Source organism: Geotrypetes seraphini, chromosome 10, assembly GCF_902459505.1.
Source record: "Geotrypetes seraphini chromosome 10, aGeoSer1.1, whole genome shotgun sequence".
In the NCBI taxonomy this organism is placed as follows: domain Eukaryota; kingdom Metazoa; phylum Chordata; class Amphibia; order Gymnophiona; family Dermophiidae; genus Geotrypetes; species Geotrypetes seraphini.
In genome coordinates, this window is record NC_047093.1 from 11,132,486 (window position 1) to 11,156,514 (window position 24,029).

The following is a 24,029-nucleotide window of genomic DNA, read 5'->3' on the forward strand; positions in this document are numbered from 1 at the left end:
TTATTCCAAGCATATGGTGCAGAAAGGACGGAGCCTGGAGTTAGCAGTTGAAGAGAAGGGCACAGATAGGAGGGTCTTGCCAGCTGAGCGGAGCACACGAGGGGTTCATAGGCGGAGATAAGTGAAGAGAGCTAGAGGCAGCCGAGTGAGTGCATTCGTAGGTCAGTAAGAACATAAGAAGTTGCCACCACTGGGTCAGACCATTGGTCCATCGCGCCCAGCGGTCCGCTCTCGCGGCGGCCCGTCAGGTCCATGACCTATAATGTGGTTCCTGTCCGTTTCTGTAACCTACCTCTTCTTTTTTATCTGTAACCCTCAATCCCCTTTTCTTTTAGGAACTTGTCTAAACCTTCCTTGAAACCCTGCAATGTGCTCTGGGCTATCACAACCTCCGGAAGCGCGTTCCATGTGTCCACCACCCTCTGGGTAAAAAAGAACCTCCTAGCATTTGTTCTAAACCTGTCCCCTCTCAATTTTTCCGAGTGACCCCTTGTGTTAGTGGTTCCCCACAGTCTGAAAAATCTGTCCCTGTCCACTTTCTCTATGCCCCTCAGGATTTTGAAGGTTTCTATCATGTCTCCTCTAAGTCTACGCTTTTCCAGGGAGAAGAGCCCCAGCATCTTCAACCTGTCAGCATACGAATAGTTTTCCATACCTTTTATCAATTTAGTTGCTCTCCTCTGGACCCCCTCGAGTACTGCCATGTCCTTCTTGAGGTACGGCGACCAGTATTGGACACAGTACTCCAGATGTGGGCGCACCATTGCACGATACAGCGGCATGATGACTTCCTTCGTCTTGGTCGAGATTCCCTTTTTAATGATACCCAACATTCTGTTCGCTTTCTTTGAGGCCGTTGCGCACTGAGTTGATGCTTTCAATGTTTTGTCCACCATCACCCCCAGGTCTCTTTCAAGGTTGCTTACCCCTAGCAGTGATCCCCCCATTTTGTAGCTGAAATCAGGTTCTTCTTCCCTACATGCATGACCTTACATTTCTCTATATTAAAACTCATTTGCCATTTTTTTGCCCACTCTTCCAGTCTTGTTAGGTCTCTTTGCAGGACCTCACAGTCTTCCGCGTTTCTAACCCTGCTGCAAAGCTTGATGTCATCAGCAAATTTGATAACCTCACATGTTGTCCCCGTCTCCAGGTCGTTGATGAATATATTGAACAGGATTGGTCCCAGCACCGACCCCTGTGGAACTCCACTCGTGACCCATTGCCAGTCTGAGTAATGGCCCTTTACTCCAACCCTCTGCTTCCTGCCTGCCAGCCAGTGTTTGATCCATCGGTGGATATCCCCCTGTACCCCGTGGCTCCACAGCTTCTTAAGTAGTCTTTCGTGAGGTACCTTATCGAAGGCTTTTTGGAAGTCAAGGTAAATGATGTCTATGGATTCCCCTTTATCCACCTGGTTGTTTATTCCCTCAAAGAAATACAGTAAGTTCGTGAGGCACGATCTTCCCTTGCAGAAGCCGTGCTGGCTCGCCTTCAGTTGTCCATTGCCTTCTATGTATTCGCAGATTGCGTCCTTGATTAGTGCTTCCATCATCTTTCCCGGAACCGAGGTCAAGCTCACCGGCCTGTAGTTTCCCGGGTCACCCCTTGATCCCTTCTTAAAGATGGGCGTGACATTGGCTATTTTCCAGTCTTCTGGGATCTCCCCAGTTTTTAAGGATAGGTTACATATTTGGCTTAGTGTATCTGCTATTTCGTTTCTCAGTTCTTTTAATACCCTTGGGTGGATGCCGTCCGGACCTGGTGATTTGTCGCTCTTTAGTCTGTCTATCTTTCTGAGAACATCCTCTTTGTTTACCTCTAGTTGGACTAGCTTCTCATCAGGGTTTCCGTTTATGTGCTCCTCAGGTTCTGGGATGTTGGATGTGTCCTCTCTCGTGAAGACTGACGTGAAGAACTTGTAGGAGGAGTTTGAATTATATTTGGAAAACGGATGGGAAGCCAATGAAGTGACTTTAGGAGAGGGGTAACGTGAGTAAAGCGGCTCTCCCGGAATATTAGTCGTGCAGCCAAATTCTGGGCAGATTGAAGAGGAGCGAGATGGCTAAGCAGAAGGCCTGAGAGTAGCGAATTGCAGTAGTCTAAGCTCGAGTTGATGAAGGCGTGGATAAGTGTTTTGGTCGTGTGCTCAGAGAGGAAGAGTGGGATTTTGGTAATATTATAGGGAAAGAAGCGGCAAGTTTTAGCAATATGTTGTATCTGGGCGGTGAAGGAGAGAGAGGAGTCAAAGATGACCCCGAAATTACAAGCAGACAAAACAGGAAGGATGAGAGTGTTGTCCACAGAGACAGAGATAAAATCGCGTCAAATTCCACCCAACAAATATCATGATCAGAGACAGTAATGGACCCTATATCAGCTTCAGATTCAGATGTGGCTCAGCTCGGAGGTGATCGAAAGTGATTAACCAAATGCCTGAAAGTTCTTATGAATCTGTGATATCGGCCCGGTTTCTTGTGAATAAATTTCCCTATACTCAAAACTACCGTGCCTTTAACGATCGACGCTAAACCAGTTTTAACCGGTTTAGTATTGAAGTATTTCTGCTACCAATGCCCAAAATGGCTAATCGTGGTCTCTTCCATTTCAAGGTTTGATTAAAATTTGATTTAATCGCTTATCTAATTTCTAAGCGAGTTTACAATATATCTAATATAATAAAGCCCTAAGCGCGCATGCGCACTCCCACCTGCGTGCTCCCGTTTTCCGTGTGCTGTAGAGCACTGCAGGTAGGAGTGCGCATGCGCGAGAATCCCCCGAGGCGGATGTCGGCTGCTGCAGGCCGCGGCGGAAGATGGCTCAAGCCTGGCTGGAGGAGGACGAGGAGGAGCTGCGAGAGCTCCGCAGAGGCAGGAGGTGAGGAGAGAGAGACAGAGACAGATGGAAGAGAAGGACAGAGGGGCTATTAGGAGGACCAGGAGAGATGGTAGGGGATAGGGAGAGATAGACTTCAGGGAGTGTGGAGGGGTCAGGAGAGAGAGATGGTCTTGGGGAAGGACAGAGGGGGGGACAGGAAAGGGAAAGATGACAAAAGAGGTGAAACAGGGTCAGAGAGAGATGGTAGAGGGTGTGAAAGGGGGAAAGGGAAAGATGGAAATGGTAGGACCATTGCTGCTTTGGGGCACTGAGGGAGGAAATGTTGGTACGTCAGGACTGCTGCTGCCGCCTCGGGTAAGTAAAGACCCTGTCAGGAGGGCCAAAAGGGTACAAAGGAAATGGTGAAAGGTGAGGTGGTGGGACTGGGATCAGTGGGAGAAAGGGTCTGGGCATGATAGAGGCGGGGCATGGGTGGGGTCAGAGTCAGGGTCAGAATATAGGTGGGGCTATTCTAGCACCCGTTACTGTAACGAATGTAACGGGCTAAAACACTAGTATATATATAAATAAAAAAGAACATGAACATAATAAAAATGCCATTAACAATACCATTAATACTTATAAAAAAAAACAATTACAAAGAAACATCAACTAATAATTGGCATGTTAAAAAGGGATAAATGAGACAGACAGACGGGAGACAAAAGGAAAGAGGGTTAGAAATACAATTTGGATAGGAACGAAAGACAAATAAGGAAAAAAAAACCCCAAAAGGAAAGGGCTCGTTGCTGCTTAATTCCATAAGGGAGTTAAAAAGGATACTGTCAAATTTAAATCAAATGTTAAAAGCCTCCGATAATCATATGCAAATGGATTACAATGAGCTCATCGGTATTAAAATGAGCGCTCCGACCGATGTGCAGATGATGTACAAAATGAAGCGCTGGTCTTTAACACTCCAAAATTAGTGCTGGTCAGGAGGCGCTGGTAGCGTTGAAACGCAAGTGTTAGAAGCGTATCCCGGCAGGTCTGGGCCGCTGATTGCAGGTGGAAGTTCATAAAAATACTTTTTATGGGATTGGGAACCGTGCAATATACACGTGTGGAAAGAGCACGTGTCATGTACTTGTGATAAATATGCGTCTCATGCGCGTCCATTAAAAGTGTATACCAGCTGGTCGGGGGCTGCTGATTGCATACGTCCTGCTGAAGCAGTATAGAAAGAAGCCTATACAGTGCTCCCCCCTGTCGGCGATTCATGGTCCCGGTCATTTGCGGTATTTTCCAACCACGAATGACCGGGCAGGAGAGGGTAGCTGAAGAGGCAGGAGAGAGCAGCCGGAGTGCCAGCGAGTGATGGAAATCACTCGCGGTATGCTCTGACCGCCTCTTCCTGCACTAAAGTTGGGCTTTGACAGGCAGCTGCTGATTGGTGAGGCCTGACTTTAGTGCAGGAAGAGGCGGTTGGAGCATACCGCGAGTGATTTCCTTCACTCGCCGGCGTTCCGGCTGCCCTCTCCTGTCTCCCCCGCTAAAAACCGTATTCGCGGTTTTTCAACATTCCTGGAACGGAACCCCTGCGACTATCGAGGGAGTACTGTACATCTTGCATTTTCACACGTGCATGTTTTGTTTCTAGTTCTCTGCTCCTCCCCTCTTATGACGTGCGCCAAAAAGGCATGCCTGTGATTGTCGCTCATGTAGGGTTACCAGATGTCCAGATTTCCTTGGCACTTTGGGTTTTGAAAAAGTTTCCCCCGAAATTGTGTCGGGCAAGAGGGCATCTGCGCAGATGCCACGCAATGATGTCGCATGCATGGGCATCTGCGCATGCGCAGATGCCCTCCTGCCCGAGCAGAGCAAGCAGTGAGGATGGGGCTAGGTCAGGATTAGGGGCAGGGCTGGGATGGGCGGGTCTAGATTTTATAAATGTAAAATTTGGCAACCCTATGCTCATGCATCCCTGGGAGACCTAGTTGTTCAGCACAAGCCTGTTGCTTTCTCCTACTACTGATAGGATGGTTTTACGGTGGACCTCTGTGAAACTCATTTGCATGCGAAGTTGTTTGAACATCGATCGTCGCTTTCAAATCAGACAATTTACCGGCGACCCACAGGATTTTAATGGCAATTTTAGAGCATCTGGGGCAAAGATTTGCATAATTCTAGGAGGATGGGGGTGGGGGGAAGCTCAAGCAGCCTTTTAGCTGTGAAGCATGCATGCTGGCAGGGCCAGTGCATGTTGAATGCCCAAGGCCAGGGTTCTTCAACCTTTTTACACCTATGTACCGGCAGAAATAAAATAATTATTTTGTGGACCAGCATCGGTCTGCAGACCGGCGGTTGAAGAACACTGAGCTAAGTCGTGGGCCATCTGGAAGCCTTGCATCTGATGTTGCGACATCAGAGAGAAGGCTTCCAGTTCAGGCGCAGGACGTGCGTAGGAGCCGCTGCCTGTGGTTTTGTGCAGTGAGGAAGAGGGAGCCGGCCCGAAGATAACGCCGCATCAGTTGCACCGCGAACCGGCAGTTGAAGAACACTGTTTGGGTCTGATGCACATGCCGGCCCTGTGGATCGGCAGGAAATTTCTGTGGACCAGCACTGGTCCGTGGACCGGTGGTTGAAGGACACTGCCCTAGGCAAACTTCAACTGTAGCCTACTCCCCCCCCCCCCCAATTAATTTTCAGGTCCAAAGACTTTGGCTCCCTCTCCAAAATTTTGATGATTAAACTACAATCGTGATCAGCCTACACAATTCTCTAAAATTGTTTTTAAAGATTCAACTTTGCTTTACAGGTAAAAATATGCGCTGGTGGTGTTTGGTGACTATCAGGATCTATGTTTTGCTTTAACAGCAGCTGCTTTGTGCTGCACACCCCCTCCCCCCCCCAAAGAACTGCTGCCCTAGGCAACTGCTTAGTCTTCCCTAATGGTTATGCCAGCTGAACCTGTCCGATGCTGTCTGTGGGGTGCTTGTTCTGTGTTGGAGATATTGGGGGAGGGGGTGAATCTAGCACCATTGCTATTTGTGTAGTGTGGTTTTGTGTGCATTTTTTGCGCTGCCGTATGTGGTGATTTGACACTCGGAAAAGTAGAGAATTGCAAGTTTAAATCTACAGCACTGAAACAGATGATCTGTGACACTGGTGAGTTTGCACACGGTGGGGTCGATATTAAAAGCGATTTAACCAGCCAAATATGGCTCCCAGCCAGTTAAATTGCTTAGTTGGGGCTAACCTGTCATTTTCAACAGCACTTGCAGTTGAAAATGACCAGTTAGTGTCTAATGCAAAACCACTGTTCCAGCAAGATTAGCGTGCATGTACATAAGAACATAAGACTAGCCTTATTGGGTCAGACCAATGGTCTATCAAGCCCAGTAGCCCATTCTTACGGTGGCCAATCCAGGGCCCTAGTACCTGGCCAAAACCCAAAGAGTAGCAACATTCCATACAGAATCTCAAAGAATAGCAAGATTCCGGAATCCCAGAGAGTAACAAGATTCTAGAATCCCAAAGAGTAGCGACATTCCATGCTACCAATCCAGGGCAAGCAGTGGCTTTCTCAATAACAGACTAGGGACTTTTCCTCCAGGAAATTGTCCAAACCTTTCTTAAAACCAACTTAACTATTCTCTGAATGAAAAAATATTTCCTTCAATTTGTTTTAAAAGTATTTCCCTGTAACTTCATCAAGTGTCCCCTAGTCTTTGTTATTTTTGACAGTGAAAAATCAATTCACTTGAACCCATTCTACTCCACTCAGGAATTTGTAGACTTAAATCATATCTCCCCTCAGCCATCTCTTTTCCAAGCTGAAGAGCCCTTGGTCGCTCTTCTTTGAACCTCATCCCCATACCCACGGCATCCATTCCTGCGGGCTACCCGCGGCTCGCTATGGGTAACAGTCACTGTATCATTCTCTAAAATCTAGATGCACTACTTCAACTGGATCACCTTTATCCACATGTTTATTCACACCTTCAAAGAAGTCAAGCAAATTGGTGAGGCAAGATCTCCCTCGGCTTTGTCTACGTGTTCCACATTGATTTCTTATGTGCTATGGAATCCACTTAGGTTATAGGCAGATTATAAATGGAATGAATAAATAAATATCTAATCTGAACAATCTACATGCCTTGGCAGATACGGCTTGCTGTCCTGTGGTTACGTTTTCAAAGGGAAACTCCTCCTTGTAGGATTCCCCCTTGGAAATCCAGTTGGCAGGGGGACAGGGGCTCCAGCATATCTGCCAAAAGTTCATGTAGACCTTTCAGTGAAAGCTCTTGTGGATTCCTCCCCTTTGACGAGAACGGTGCTTTTACCTGCACTGAGAATGGTGAATATTGGGTGGGGGTTTCCCCTATGGATATGGTTTTCCTGTGGGAAAAAACTGTGGAAATGACCTTAATGGAGAGTGTGTACCACAATGGTTAGACCTACAGCCTCAGCACCCTGAAGTTGTGGATTCAAATCCCAGTGCTGCTCCTTGTGACCCTGAGCAAGTCACTTAATCCCCCCATTCCCACAGGTGCATTAGATAGATTGTGAACAGGGAAAAATGCTTGAGTACTTGAACAAATTCATGTAAACCGTTCTGAGCTCCCCTAGGAGAACAGTATAGAAAATTGAATGAATAAATAAATAGTGTGAAAAGGTTCAGCCTCTGATAACCAGAGCTGGTATTGTGATGTCATAATGCCTCATTCCACCAATAAGAGCCAACCACATCAGTGATGTCACAATGCCTCATTCCACCAATAAGAGCCAACTTCATTAGTGATGTCACAATGGCTTCATTGTCCTAGACTAGGCTCACTTTTACTACATTTTGATTTCTAGAGTGGTGCAGTGGTTAAGGCTTCAGCCTCAGCACTAGAGAATAACACAGGGAAAAAATCTGTCCCCATCACTGCCCCGTCACCAGACCACCATCCCCTTCACTGCCCCGTCCCCTTAATCACTCCGTTCCCGCTGTCCCCTTCACCGCCCTGTCCCCGTAGCATCTACCCTTCCCTTTCGCCACCTCACTACCCTTCGGCACCCCTTGCACAGTCCGTGCATCTCCCTCCCTCCCCCTTACCTTCTTGGCGCATTTTAAGGTTTCAGAGTACTTATTGAAAGCTGCTGGAGCCTACGTGCATCTGTGGGCGGAAGCTTCTCCTCTGAAGAAGCTTCTGCCCATATACGCACGCGATGCACGTAGGCTCCGGTGACTTTTAACAAGTACTCTGAAACCTTAAAACGCGCTGCAAAGGTAAGGGTAGGGAGATAGATTTGTAGGAAGGAGGGAGGGGGCTGCGTGCGATCGGTGATCGGTAACTGCGGGGACAAAGCCATTCACCGCTCTACTGGGCGGTAGATGGCCTTGTCCCTGCACCTGCGGTGATCACCTTTCCCCCCTCCACCGTTTTGGCAGGTTACTCGCGGCTAGCCGCGGGTATCATCCACCGTGTCATTCTCTACTCAGCACTCCAAGGTTGTGGGTTCAAACCCATGCTGCTCCTTGTGACACTGGGCAAGTCACTTAATCCCCCCATTGTTCCAGGTACATTAGATAGAGTATGAGCCCACTGAGGGAAAATGCTTCAGTACCTGAATAACTTCATGTAAACCGTTCTGAGCTCTCCTGGGAGAATAAATAGTGAAAACTTTCAACCTCTGATAACCAGAGCTGGTATTGTGATGTCATAATGCCTCATTCCACCAATAAGAGCCAACCTCATCAGTGATGTCACAATGGCTGGATTCTCCTACACCTGGATCACTTTGACTACATTATGATTTCTAGAGTGGTGCAATGGTTAAAGCTACGGCCTCAGCACCCTGAGGTTATGGGTTTGAACCCAAGCTGCTCCTTGTGACCCTGGGCAAGTCACTTAATCCCCCCATTGTCCCAGGTACATTAGGTAGACTGTGAGCCCACCGGGACAGACAGGGAAAAATGCTGGAGTACCTGAATGTAAATACTCAAACCAATTGATAAATAACTATGGTTTCCTCTTCTCAGCCTTTCTTCTCCCCTCGTTTATTAATTACACTGCTTCTGTAACCCTGCTCCTAACTCTTCCAACTTGTAAAGCACCCATATCTGTTTGGCATTCCCTCTATAGTCCTCTTCCCTATCCGCCTCAACCATCCCCTTGTAATCTCCTACCTAAGTAGCATGTATACATTCACCCTTGTCTGTCAGAATGAACTTGTAAGCTCTTTTGAGCAGGGAGCGTCTCTTGCGTGTTTAACATAGAGCGCTGCGTGCCTCTGGTGACACTACAGAAATAATAGTCGTAGTCGGTAGTAGTAACGAGCTCCATAATGTAAATTAATCAGCTCCGTTAACTTTCACCTTATGAGATTCTACGGGCCACTTGGAAATTTGCAGAACTCCTTAAGTGCTCAGTAGTGCTGCCCGATTCAGGGGGAAAAAATGTTGATTCGATTCAGCCTGTTGAATCGATTTTTCAATTTGATTTTCCTGCCCAATTGGGTGTTGTTTTTTTAATGTCTTGGCAGGTTTATTTTGCAGCCTCTTCACACACAATTTGCCCTCTGGGTGCTGTGGTGTAAACAAAACAAACAAAAAAGACTTTTCCTCTCTGTTAGGTCCTAACTCACACTCTCTGTCTAACACCAACTCTGGCAGGATACACATTTCAAATCTTGACATACTGTAATCACAAAATAGAAAATAAACTGACTTTTTCTACCTTTTGTTGTCTGTTCATTATTCAAATCATGTTGGTCCCAGGCTCTGGTTTCTGTTTGTCTTCTCTTAACTCGCTTGCCAGGGTCTCCTGCCCATTTGACGTTTTCTTCTTTCTCCGTGCTCACCATCCATCTCTGTCTTCCCCTTCGGTTTTCCTTCCCTTCCTCGGAGGTCTGGCACCTTTCCTATTTTTTTTGTCACCATCCCCGCAGTCCAGCATTTCTCTAATGACCAGTCCCCTCATCCAGTATTTCTAACCCCCCTCCCTCCACACCATCCTTTGGGATCAACTTCTCTCCCTTTCTTTTCCCTCCCCCCTCCATTCCATTATCCAGCATCTTTCTCCCTCTCCTCTGTTTTAAGACCAATTATTTCTTCCCCTTCACCCCCACTCTCAGTCCAGCATATGCCCCTTTCTTTGGACCCCCTCCCTTCGTGTACTTCTAATAGCCACACCAGGGTGGCTCCCGAAAGCCAGCATGTTTTCCCCTTCTCTCCACCGTCATCCGACTTCCCCCTGGCCTCCTTGTCTTACTTTCAAAACTAATTACGACCTATAGACGATCTCCGGTGATGTAGCGATTCTAGCAGGCTGCTGTTGGCCTCCGCTGCACGTTCCTTCTGCTGCTGCCCTGCCCCCTCCTCTGACGTCACATCCTGTTTTGGTGTGGGATGGACCACGGCAAAGGGAACGTGCAGCAAAGGCCGACGGCAGCCTGCTAGAATCGCTACATCACCGGAGATCGTCTATAGGCCGTAATTAGTTTTGAAAGTAAGACCGGGAGGCCAGGGGGAAGCGGAACGATGGTGGGGAGAAGGGGAAAACATGCCGGCCTTCGGGGAACCCCCCTAAAGTTGCAGAGCCTAGAGTACCAATAGCACTGGCACCTCTGCAGCAGTTCCCGACCGACACCCCCTCCCACCGTGAGCTCCGACATCGGACCTCCTAAATCGGGAGCAGAAGCGGCAGTGGACGGCCAGCAAGAGCAGCGCTTAACTTTGGGCCTTCTAAAGCAGGAGCAGGGAGGAGGGTTGGTCAGTGAATCGGAAAGCCCAATTTTTTTTAAGAAAACGAATCAATTCACCATCGTGAATCAATTTGAATTGGCAAATCGGGCAGCACTAGTGCTCAGGGCTGCTGCCAGTGTATTCAGCTCTGCAAGTAGTCAGCTTTGTGCTCCCAGTTAACCTTGAAGCTTCTTGCCCCTCCCCTGAACAATCAACAGCCCACCCTTCTCAGCATAATCTTGGTAAGGGGCGCTTTCAAAACTGCCCACTCTCCCTGCTGCTTTTTCTTTGAGTTTGCCTGGTTGTCGGGACCTGTTTGCTTTACGTACAGCTCCCTCCGAAATTGCTGCTCTAGGCAACAGTCAGGTCATGCCTAATGTTTCAGGCAGCCCTGTGGGGAGTGCTTTTGGTCCTAAGCTACCCTTACAAGTAGATGTAAATTAACTCCGACTATAGTTCTGGGTGCAATAAACAATTCAGTTACATACGAAGGAACATCTTCCCATCGCCTCCATGCCCACGGGAGAGGTCATGAGAAAACTCATGCCCCTCGGGTGTTAAACCAGCCGCAGATCCCAGGGGACAGTCTAAGGACATGCCGAGGGTCCTGCTACAAGCAGGGAACTTTCTTGTCACTTGCAGGCTGATCAAACACCTCAGCAGGCCACCTGAGTCAGAAGCCCTTGATGACACGGGCAGCTCAGCAACAATCGGCCCTTTCATAACCGAGTGATAACAATCAGAGCTGTGTGCCCAAGCTGGCTGTGCAAGTCCTAGCAAGAGGGGGGACAAACACACAGTATGGGACAGGGAACCGAAAGCGGCTGCCAAAGGAGAACTTGTTCCGATTTATATGAATCTGCGTTTATGGCTTATTTGATCTATCGCCTTTCCTTATAGAATAACAAAGTGGTTTACGATTGTATATCAGTCAAAGAAAATAATGACATGAACGCCATTATAATCCGGGAAAGAAACGGGAGAGCTGGTGGTAGGACTGTGGTAGTTATTTTCCTGTGCAGGCCGATCCCCCCCTCCCCCCCCCGTCTCCCCCCCCAGCACCCTGGGGTTGTGGGTTCAAACGCATGCTGCTCCTTGTGACCTTGGGCAAGTCACTTAATCCCCCATTGCCCTAGATTCAAGTTTCAAGTTTATTAGGATTTTTAGATACCGCCTATCAAGGTTATCTAAGCGGTTCTACAATCAGGTACTCAAGCATTTTCCCTCTCTGTCCCGGTGGGCTCACAATCTATCTAACGTACCTGGGGCTCTGGAGGATTAAGTGACTTGCCCAGGGTCACAAGGAGCAGTGCGGGGTTTGAACCCACAACCCCAGGGTGCTGAGGCTGTAGATCCAACCACTGCGCCACACACTCCTCACACATTAGGTAGAGTGTGAGGCCACCCCCCAGGACAGACAGGGAAAAATGCTCGAATGTAAACCACTTAGGCTATAAGTGGTATATAAATACGGAAAGAAATATTGCCCAAAGCTTCTGTGAAAAAAAATGTCTTCAGAGCTTTCAAACTTTGGGTAAAGAACCTTCCAGAGGAAGAGAACGACCTTCATCAACCCTCTGCCACATAACAGATACTGGAATGAGTCTTTAGACCTCTGGAAGAGTCTTCCTGTGACTCTGCTCATTCATTCATTTTTCTATACCGTTCTCCCAGGGGAGCTCAGAACGGTTTACAGGTACTCAAGCGTTTTTCCCTGTCCGTCCCAGCGGGATCACAATCCGTCTCCTCTAGGTGTTTGGCACTTAAGACTTCTTGGTTGTGGGGGAGGGCAGGGGGCAGCGATACATTTCTCAGTAGGGCCACGTTCTTGGGGGCAATCTCCCGGTAGGGTGCCCTCACCTTGAGTGAGGTACATTTACCCCTGAGGAGGGGCGGAGGGAGGTCTTCAGAAAGTGCAGAGATTTCAGGGAAATATAACCCCAGCCCAGCCCTTTACGAAGCATTTGGAGGGAATTCTGAAAGAAAGCGTTAACGTTTGAGCACACGCATACATGCTAACATACCAGCTATACTCTATTCTAGAGATGCACCTGTTTCCCTAGTGCACATGGTACAGTTGGGCGGAGAACCATATCTGCCGCATCGAGGCACAAACATTTCTACCAGCTCTGACTGGAGTAACTGCGTGTGCGTGACTTTGTACACGTGTTGTCTACCTGGTTAGGCTAATATTCTTTAGAGCAGGGAGTCCTGAGGACACAACACACCAGTCAGGGTGTCAGGATACCCAGTGGCGTAGTAAGGGGTGTGGGGGAGGGGGGCGGTCTGCTCCGAGCACCATGTTGGTGAAGCCGACACCCCCTCCTCCTCCCATTCTTCCCCTCCACGCCCGCCCCTACTTCTAGTAGAAGCTGTTGTTCGCGGCGATCAACAGCGTGGGCTTTGTGACCCCCATCGGCTCTCCCGCTGACGTCGCTTTCGGGTGCCGCGCATGAGAAGTGACGTCGGAAGGCGAGCTGACAGGGTCACGTTGTTGACTACCGCGAGCAACGACTTCAACTAGAGAGGGAAGGGAGGGGGAGTGCGTGTGGCAGGCGGGATTGGGAATGAGCGGGGGGGGGGAAGGGGGGAGGGGGCGCCTCTCACCCTCACTACGTCACTGAGGATACCCACTATGAAAATGTGGTAGATTTGTCTCATATATATTCATTGGGGGTATCCTGAACCCCTGCTATAAAGGAAAGTGGGTTCTACTTGGGTGTCTCTCTATAGAGCTCCCCTCCTTGGGCTCAGGAAGCCGAACCACCTCCTGGGACCTACATTTTTCCCATGGGGGGTGACGGGGACATATAGTCCCAGGCTAGGACCCTGCTCAAGTGTCTGGCATTAGCAGATCAATTGGTAAACGAAGCGGAGAATTATTTTGATGTAATGTTAAAGGGCTCTGCTCCCCAATGAAAGCTATCTCGGTTAACCATGTACATTGTGGGATGATTTCTGAATCTACGTGGTGCCACTGTGCCACACCTGCAGCTCCTGGCTGAAAAAAACTCTACATAGACACAGCAACAGGAGGGGTTCTGTCAAACAACCGAAACACTCACACAGGGCTCAAGAAGATGAGTTCATGGAGCCGTTTAGGGAGACTGTGTGGAGGGTTATATTACTTTAGGCATGCATCAGGAAATTACAGGGTCAGTAATAAGCTGTTGGCATTCGGCATTTTACTGACTGTCATAGTGTTATGCCTGGAAATTGAATGCCAGGCCACGTGTGGGCTTCAGCATGAAATTCCTGGGTTTCCAGAGTTGGCTAATGCGTAGCCTTGACAAAAACAAGAGAATTGACCCAATGACCTCCACAGACAAATCCAAGAAGAAACAAAAAAACAATGTGGAGAAATGATGTTCCTGAGATGGACTTTATTAATATTAAAATACTATTAAAACTTGGCAAACCATATAAAAACCTCTAGGACGCAGTCCGCTGAAAAGCTTTGGACCCTGGACCCAACACCGTCCGTGTTTCGACAGAATGTCTTCTTCAGGGGTCCCTATGAAGTCCTGCACACAGCTTTTACGGATCAGTTTATTTTCGACTGGCATTTTTATCCAGGTATCTTTACCATAGGACTTCATAGGGATCCCTGAAGAAGACATTCTGTCGAAACACGGACGTGTTGGGTCCAGGGTCCAAAGCGTCCTAGAGGTTTTTATGTGGTTTTGCCAAGTTTTAATATTATTTTAATATTAATAGTGTCCATCTCAGGAACATCATTTCTCCATATTGTTTTTTGTTTCTTAATGCGTAGCCTTTTCAGGGGCAGATTCTCAACACTAAAATCTGCCTTTAACAAGTTCGCTAAACCGGTTCCAGCCAGTTTAGTGTGCATGTATTTTAGCGGTGAATTATCAGAATGGTTTACCAAGGTCTTTTCCGAGTTTTCTAGCAGTCTTTGATACTGTCATGCAAATGTAGTACAACGAGGTCATTAATATTAAAATGATCCGAGCGATTCGCTAACCTCATTATGCCATATTTGCAGCCAAAATTTGTTGATCTGAGCTGTCACTGCCAAACGTTGAGCATTGATTGGCTCAGGCACTGATAGGAAAGTAAAGTTTTGACAGCTCAGACCCCTGCCCCCACGCAAATTAATAATAATAATACATTTAAAAACCAAATTGAAGATTAGCAAGAGAGATGCCCACTCTTTCCTTCCGCATCGCACAATCACCCAATACTGCTAACCCTACCCTCCCCCCCCCACACACAAATTAAAATATTTTTTTAAAAACCCAAATTGAAGTTTAGCAGATGAAATGCTCACGCTCTCCTGACGCGTCGCACAATCATCCACCACTAATAACCTCCCCCCACTGCAGTGAGAGAGATGCCCATTCCCTATCACTGCCAAGCGATGTACCTCTCATACCCCTGTGCCTCTGATGACCCCCCTCCCACTTATCTTACTTATGATGGCTGGCCAGAGGGATGCCTACTCCCTCCGGCCAGCTGGCCCACCTCTTCAAAATGGTGATGCACCAGGGAAGGGCCTGAGATGTGATTGGCCCAGGTTGTTTAAGGCCTTTCCTATGGGAGGGGCCTTAGGTGTCTGGGCCAATCAGAGCCTTAGGCCCCTCCCCAGATGCACTGGCCTTAAACAAACTGGGAAAGACCTAAGGCTCTGATTGGCCCAGGTTGTTTAAGGCCTCTCCTATAGCATTTGGGCCAATTCACTGGATGCACCAGGGAGGAGGCTAAGACCTATATTGGCCCAGACACCTAAGGCCTCTCCTATGGGAGGGGCCTTAAAAAACCTGGGCTCATCAGAGCCTCTGGCCCCTCCCCAATGCATCCCATGTTCGGGAGGTTGTTTGGCGGTAGGAGAGAATAGGCATCTCTCCTGCTGCCGGGTGAAGTTTGGGGGATCATTGCTTGGTGGCAGGAGGGAGTGGGCATCTCTCCCGCTGACAGGGGGGAGACAGTTGCTTGACTTCGTTGGCTCAATTTGGTGTTTTGCATTTATTCTGCGCTTGTGCCCATCTCTATCACCAGCGATGGGCACATGCAAATTTAGCAAATCTTCACTATTCTCTGCCAACCTCATTAGCATGAGCGTTATTTGGAGAATGACTCGCTTTTTTAAAATTCGCTACAGTAGGCTGCGACAGTGGCCCATCGGTCTTTAACGCGTTTTTTTTAAGAATGTAGCCCTTACCACATAAAGTATTACTGCTCCCCCTCCTCTTTCCTAGGGCTACGTTTTTAACGCAATTAATGCGTTAAAAAGTTTAACAAATTACAATTATATTATACTTGATATACTGCTTTATAAGACCAAGCTCATTCAGCGGTGTACAAAGAACAGAGCCCACCCCAGAGCACACACACCCTAAAATAAAAGACACAAGAAACAAAAGTTTAAGTATTCTCAGCCTCTTACAGACATTGGACTGTATTAGAGAATGACACTGGACAGATTTTCTCCTTCCCCACAGGAACTCATTTTCCCAAAGTGCCAGGTTTTGAAAAGCCGTCTGGATGCCCGGACATGTCCTCTAGAAAGAGGACATGTCCGGGTAAATCTGGACTGGATGGCCCACAGACAGACTGAAATCTCCACCAGCACATTAGGCTGTTCATCCAAGACTTCGTGACTAGATCTCATAAATCATGTAGCTCTGAAGGCAGCTCTTTGGTTCAGTGCCAGAGATATGAGGCTGGGTCAGGCAGGGGCAGACGATTCTTTATTCATAAACCATACTCGGCTCTCGCCTGACGAGACCCCGGGACAACGTTCTTCTGGCAGAACAAGATTGGTTGCCTCTTCTGTACACAGAGCACAACGGGAGCAGAAAGAAAAGCGTAATTTGTTGGCTCGCTGTGGCTTGTACTCTGCTACAGCGATAAACTCCCGTGTTCTCAACAACCAGCGCCTCTGTGGGAAGTCAGTTCATCTTCAGCGTTATCCATGCAGTGTGTGTGCTCCTCTGCAAAAGTGACTTCTTTTACAGTCTTATCGGTGCAGTGTGCACTTTGCTGCATTGGCTCCTTCTATAGTCTTATCGGTGCAGTGTGCACTTTGCTGCATTGGCTCCTTCTACAGTCTTATCGGTGCAGTGTGCACTTTGCTGCATTGGCTCCTTCTACAGTCTTATCGGTGCAGTGTGCACTTTGCTGCATTGGATCCTTTTACAGTCTTATCGGTGCAGTGTGCACTTTGCTGCATTGGCTCCTTCTACAGTCTTATCGGTGCAGTGTGCACTTTGCTGCATTGGCTCCTTCTACAGTCTTATCGGTGCAGTGTACACTTTGCTGCATTGGATCCTTCTACAGTCTTATCGGTGCAGTGTGCACTTTGCTGCATTGGCTCCTTTTACAGTCTTATCGGTGCAGTGTGCACTTTGCTGCATTGGCTCCTTTTACAGTCTTATCGGTGCAGTGTGCACTTTGCTGCATTGGCTCCTTTTACAGTCTTATCGGTGCAGTGTGCACTTTGCTGCATTGGCTCCTTTTACAGTCTTATCGGTGCAGTGTGCACTTTGCTGCATTGGCTCCTTTTACAGTCTTATCGGTGCAGTGTGCACTTTGCTGCATTGGCTCCTTTTACAGTCTTATCGGTGCAGTGTGCACTTTGCTGCATTGGCTCCTTCTATAGTCTTATCGGTGCAGTGTGCACTTTGCTGCATTGGCTCCTTCTACAGTCTTATCGGTGCAGTGTGCACTTTGCTGCATTGGCTCCTTCTACAGTCTTATCGGTGCAGTGTGCACTTTGCTGCATTGGATCCTTTTACAGTCTTATCGGTGCAGTGTGCACTTTGCTGCATTGGCTCCTTCTACAGTCTTATCGGTGCAGTGTGCACTTTGCTGCATTGGATCCTTTTACAGTCTTATCGGTGCAGTGTGCACTTTGCTGCATTGGCTCCTTTTACAGTCTTATCGGTGCAGTGTGCACTTTGCTGCATTGGCTCCTTCTACAGTCTTATCGGTGCAGTGTGCACTTTGCTGCATTGGCTCCTTTTACAGTCTTATCGGTGCAGTGTGCACTTTGCTGCATTGGCTCCTTCTACAGTCTTATCGGTGCAGTGTGCACTTTGCTGCATTGGCTCCTTCTACAGTCTTATCGGTGCAGTGTGCACTTTGCTGCATTGGCTCCTTTTACAGTCTTATCGGTGCAGTGTGCACATTGCTGCATTGGCTCCTTCTACAGTCTTATCGGTGCAGTGTGCACTGTTTTGCTGGCCCTTTGTCAATATTACCATGTAGCATGCTCTTCTGTCTCAGTGCATTTAGCTGTAATTGTCAGGTTTCTGCAGTGCTGTTTCATTGCCAGCGCAGTATTTTAAATTTATTCATGTTAGAATATCTTGGTGAGAGCTATAAGACAGTGAAGAATGCTTCTGGGTTAGGGTTACCAGACTTCTTGGAAAATCCGGACATGTCCTCTTTTTACTTTCCAAAGCCTGGTATTTGTCCAGGTTTTGGAAAGCACCTACAAGCTCTGGCCGCATCTAAAGGGCCTCTGAGCATGCGTGGAGGGCGTCACATGCATCTGCGCATGCTCCAGGCCCTCGAGACACAGCCAGAGCGCATCACAAAGAGAGGAGGTTTTCTGGGGGTGGGATTGGAGGCAGAATGGGGGAGGGGTCATGTGTCCGGGGTTTTCTTTAAAAAAAAAAAAAATATATGTTAACACTAGTCTGGGTTTCAGAGTAGATAGAGCAGATGATGGTGGTTTCCAGAGAGCTACAACTCCTTTAGGTACAATTTGGAGGGCTGATTCACAAATTCTCACGGTACTCTTTAGCGCTTCAAAAGTGCCATGCTGTAATCGAGCATGCAAATTACTGCTGCGTACAAATCGTGGCAATAATCTGCAGGCTGTTTGCTAAATGTCACACATTATTCACAGAGGGTGCTATTTTCCCTTAATGGCGAGATCCTAGCAAGGGCTGTAGCAGAACGGGACTTATGGGTAATCATCAATGAAGACATGAAGACTGCCAATCAAGTGGAGCAAGCTTCATCTAAGGCTAGACAAATCATAGGGTGTATACGTAGGAGTTTCGTCAACCGTAAGCCTGAAGTCATTATGCCATTGTATAGATCCATGGTGAGACCCCATCTGGAATACTGTGTACAATTCTGGAGGCCTCATTACCGCAAGGATGTGCTGAGACTGGAGTCGGTCCAGAGAATGGCCACCCAGATGGTCTCGGGACTCAAGGATCTCCCATACGAGGAACGGCTGGATAAATTGCAGCTATACTCACTCGAGGAACGCAGAGAGAGGGGTGACATGATCGAGACATTCAAGTATCTCACGGGCTGTATCGAGGTAGAGGAAGATATCGTCTTTCTCAAAGGTCCAACGGCAACAAGAGGACATCCATGGAAAATCAGGGGCGGGAAATTGCACGGTGACACCAGGAAATACTTTTTCACCGAAAGAGTAGTTGATCGCTGGAATAGTCTTTCACTTCAGGTGATCGAGGCAAGCAGCGTGCCTGATTTTAAGACGAAATGGGATCGTTACGTGGGATCTCTTCACAGAGAAAAGTAGGGGAGGGTCATTAGGGTGGGCAGACTGGATGGGCCATGGCCCTTATCTGCCGTCTTTCTATGTTCATGCATGCTCTTTCTGTGGTCGCGCGTACATTTGGTATCCCTTACCGTGAACACTCCTTCAAAACTGTGCCTGCTCTTTCGGAAGAGTGCTCACTACTGACGGCATAAAAAATACCCACAAAATTTTGTGCTGTTTTTTTTTTTTTTTTTGGGTCTGTTTGTTTTCATGTCCCCAAATTAAAGTTCTGCAGTGGAATAGTCTGTCCTGACTTAAATCCAGTGGCGATCCTGTGGGCAGGACCTGTAACGAGCAGTTTATGCACAAAACTTAGTCTGTGTCTGAATTAAAACACATCTACAACAGAGAGTGAACTGAGATTCCTCAACAGCGATGTAAAAGACTGAAATCAAATTATAGGAAGCGTTTGGTTACAATTATTGCTGTTAAAGATGGCGGCGAGGTTGGAGGGGGGGCATTAAGGAGTTGAATAGCTTTGTTCTTTAAATAATGAAGTAATAATTTAAACTGTTACAGTATAATGTCATAACAGACTTGCTTTTAACGGACCCTCGCCTATAGCGGACGAGGTCCGCTGGTCCCGGCCGTGCGCCTTTATGAACATGCAGAAAATCACCGCATATAGTGGACTCGCATACAACGGACAAACAATTTGGTCCCCAGAGCCGCTTTTAGCTGTAGTTTTGTTCGGCTATAACGGACATGCAGGCTCCGCCTACAAGGCGCGTGGCGTGCCGGTGATATAGTATCAAAATGCAGCCCAGAATAAACTGACAGAGTATTTTTCCTTCCAGTACAGTATGACATAATGCTTTAGAACAGTGGTTCCCAACCCTGTCCTGGAGGACCACCAGGCCAGTCGGGTTTTCAGGATAGCCCTCATGAATATGCATGAGAGAGATCTGCATATAATGGAGGTGCCAGGCATGCAAATCTGCTCCATGCATATTCATGAGGGCGATCCTGAAAACCCAACTGCTTTAGAACATCTTGTAGGGTTCTGGTTTTGCAATCGTTTCGTGCCAGACCAATGTTTTGCTGAGTTTTGTTCTTAATATTGCTGATATACTTGTGCAGTGACTGTTCATCGATTGTATGTTGTTTCAAGTTGACCTAAATAAAGTTTTTTAAAAATGCAACTGGATATAACAGACTCTGGATATAACAGACTGTTTTTCCAGGTCCCTTGAAGTCCGTTATAACGAGATTATACTGTATGTGTTTAGTCAAGTTCCCTTTGTCTAATATTACTCGTACATTTTATGTAAAGTTTGTAAAATATTCAGTGTGACAGATATGCAGTAATGGAACCAGAAGGTGAGGGAACTCTCTTACATCACTGTACATGTTTGTGAAGCAGATTTAACTAATATCAGCTCAGATAGTCAAGTCAAGACTCAGGAATGGACTTCCATGTGTGTTTGGGCTGGATATGAGCACCATGGTGGTTCCTGCAGAAACCCGTACACTGCCCCTTTAATTTATCAAAGTAAAGCAGTTCTGTAAGGCATACCTAAAGTTACACATTAATTGCTTTTCAAGCAGTGGTGTAGCTAAGTGTGGGCCCGTGCCCGCCCATTCTTGACTTATGCCCACCCAAGACAATTCAGCAGCAATTCCCCTCTCTCCCACACCTAGATCCGGCATCTTCCCCCACGCACCAACATTCAGTCTGGCAACTCTCCCCTCTCTCTAAACCTCCCCCTTCCCAAACCTCATCATCTTTGCAGGCAGGAGCAGTAATGCATGCTTGCTTCCTGCGCCATGTTGTCACTTCCTGTTTTCTCTCCTGCGGGACATAGCAGAGGAAAGGCTGCAGGGTCAGCATTAGTACCAAGTGTGCATCATTGGAGCCACCCTTTTTTGGGGTGGAAAAAGTGCGTCTTATGGACCAAAAAATACGGTATGTTGTGGGGGTACTTTGGGAAGGCCCACCCAAAATAACAGGTCTAATTAATGGCATTCTCCTCCTTTCCTCTTGTTTTATATCCCATCCCAGTATCTAAATGGTTTCGTACTAATATTAATTCCCCATTTATTTTAATGTACATTTCCTATTGGCGATTTACATGGGGCAGGAGTGTAGGAAGATCGCTCCTGCCCCGAAAGCCCGCTAGACCACCAGGTAAGGCCGGGACGCCGGGGGAAAGGCTAAACTGTGGGGGGGTTTTCTTTATTTCCCCCTCCCCAAAAAATCGCGAATATGTAAAATTGCGATTGCCAAAACCACAAATGGGGAGGGGGAAGTGTAACTACAAAAAGGCGGTATACAAGTCCCAACCCCTTTCCCTGATGTCATAATGCCTCATTCCACCAATAAGAGTCAACCTCATCAGTGATGTCACAATGGCTTCATTGTTCTATACTTTGCTCACTTCTGCTATTGTATCAGAGGATAGTGTGGTGCAGTGGTTAGAGCTAAAGCCTCAGCACCCTGAGGTTGTGGGTTCAAATCCCATGCTGCTCCTTGCAAACCTGAGCAAGTCACTTAATCCTCCACTGCCCCAGGTACATTAGCTAAACTGTGAGCCCACTGGGACAGAAAGGAAAACTGCTTGAAGTACCTGTATGGAAAACAACAAAAAAGTAGTATACAAGTCCGAATCCCTTTCCCTGATGTCATAATGCCTCATTCCACCAATAAGAGCCAACCTCATCAGTGATGTCACAATGGCTTCATTGTTCTATACTTGGCTCACGTCTGATATTGTATCAGAGGAGAGAGTGGTGCAGTGGTTAGAGCTAAAGCCTCAGCACCCTGAGGTTGTGGGTTCAAACCCTGTGCTGCTCCCTGTGACCCTGGGCAAGTCACTTAATCCCCCACTGCCCCAGGTACATGAGCCCACCAGGACAAATAGAAAAAATGTTTGAAGTACCTGTATGTAAACCGCTTTGAGTGTGGTTATAAAGCTACAAAAAGGCGGTATACAAGTCCCAACTCCTTTCCCCTAGACCAGCGATGGCGAACCTATGGCACGCGAAGGCCTTGCAGCTGGCACACGCAGGGCCGCCATCAGGGCAGTACTACCAGGGGGTGCACAGGAGAGAGAGCTGAACGGGGACGATGGGGGATCCGCGGGGTTAAATATAACTCGAGCCGCGAGGCTCGTCTTCTACTCCGACTGCCCTGCCGCTCACACAGCCGATCGGAAATCTTCCCCGACGTCAGCGCTGACGTCGGAGGGAGGGCTTAAGCAAAGCCCGCCCTCCGACGTCAGCGCTGACGTCGGGGAAGACTTCTGGTCAGCTATGTGTGCGCGGCGGGACAGGCAGGAAATAGAAGACAAGCCTACGCGGCTCAAGCTACATTTTGCTGAGAAAGTTGCTAAGATGGGCTGGGAGACAAACGGGGAACACAAAAGGGGGAGGGAGTGCGTTTTGGACACAAGGCATGAACTTGGGAGAAAGGAAGGGAGGGAAAGAGATGCTGAGGTGGGGGAGGGAATGGGTTTTTGGACACAGAAAGCATGAACTTGGGAGAGAGGAAAGGAGGGAAAGAGATGCTGAGGTGGGGGATGGAATGGGTTTTTGGACACAGAAAGCATGAACTTGGGAGAGAGGAAAGGAGGGAAAGAGATGCTGAGGTGGGGGAGGGAATGGGTTTTTGGACACAGAAAGCATGAACTTGGGAGAGAGGAAAGGAGGGAAAGAGATGCTGAGGTGGGGGAGGGAATGGGTTTTTGCACACAGAAGGCATGGACTTGGGAGAGAGGAAGGGAGGGAAAGAGATGCTGAGGTGGGGGAGGGAATGTGTTTTTGGACACAGAAGGCAAGGACTTGGGAGAGAGGAAGGGAGGGAAAGAGATGGTTGTGTACACGGGGAATAGAAGAAAGGAGAATTTTTGGTCATAGGGAGGGAGTGAGGTACAGACAATGGCATACCAAGGTGGGGGTGAGGACGGTCTGCCCCGGTTTTACGCCCCAAGGGGGTGCACAGCTGGCCACCCTCCAGTGTTCTCCCTAGGCTGGCAAACTGCGTCTCTTTAGCCACTTGAGTGCCACCGCCGCCATTGGGAACAGGCCGGTGCCAAGTTCTCCCTGCTTTTCCCTGTGGGGCTGACCAACTCTCGCCACCCGCGTCAATTCTGATGTCGGAGAGGACGTTCTGGGCCAGCCAATCGCTGCCTGGCTGGCCTAGAACGTCCTCTCCGATGTTAGAATTGACTTCGAGTGGCGAGAGTTGGTCGGCCCCGTGGGGAAGAGAAGCAGGGTGAACTCGGCGCCGGCCTGTTCCCGATAGTGGCAGTGGCAGCCTATTCCCCAGTGGCGGTGGCAGCATTTTCCCAATGGTGGTGGCATAGGGGAGGGCAAGGAGAAAGAAAGAAAGGGGGGAACAGGGAGCCAAAAAAAAAAAAAAAGAAAGAGGGCTGGGTGAAACAAAGAAAAATGGGGCACGGAGAGAGAGAGAAAGACAGACATACAGAATGAAAGGGGATATGGAGAGAGAGAAAAAGAAAGAAGGGGGTAGGGTGAAACAAAGAAAAAGTTTGGGGAGGGAATGAGGTCTGGAGGAGAGAAAGCATACAGGAGGCTGAAAAAAGGGAAGAAATATTGGATGCACAGTCAGAAGAATAAAGTGCAACCAGAGACTGATGAAATTACCAAAGGTAGGAAAATGATTTTATTTTCAATTTAGTGATCAAAATGTGTCCGTTTTGAGAATTTATATATGCTGCCTATATTTTGCACTATGGCCCCCTTTTACTAAACCGCAATAGCATTTTTTAGCGCAGGGAGCCTATGAGCTTCAAGAGCAGCGTGGGGCATTCAGCGCTGGTCCCTGCGCTAAAAACCGCTATTGCGGTTTAGTAAAAAGGGAGGGGGAATATTTGTCTATTTTTGTATAGTTGTTACTGAGGTGATATTGCATAAAGTCATCTGTCTTGACCTCTTTGAAAACCCGCGGAATATAAATGATAATTAACA

The 24,029-nt window shown here is 47.9% G+C and overlaps 1 protein-coding gene across 2 annotated transcripts in view; it reads left to right on the plus strand.

The window, feature by feature from the left end:
• SLC39A11 (solute carrier family 39 member 11) overlaps window positions 1–24,029 on the plus strand; it is a 549,521-nt gene that overhangs the window by 520,339 nt on the left and 5,153 nt on the right. The window lies entirely within an intron of this gene.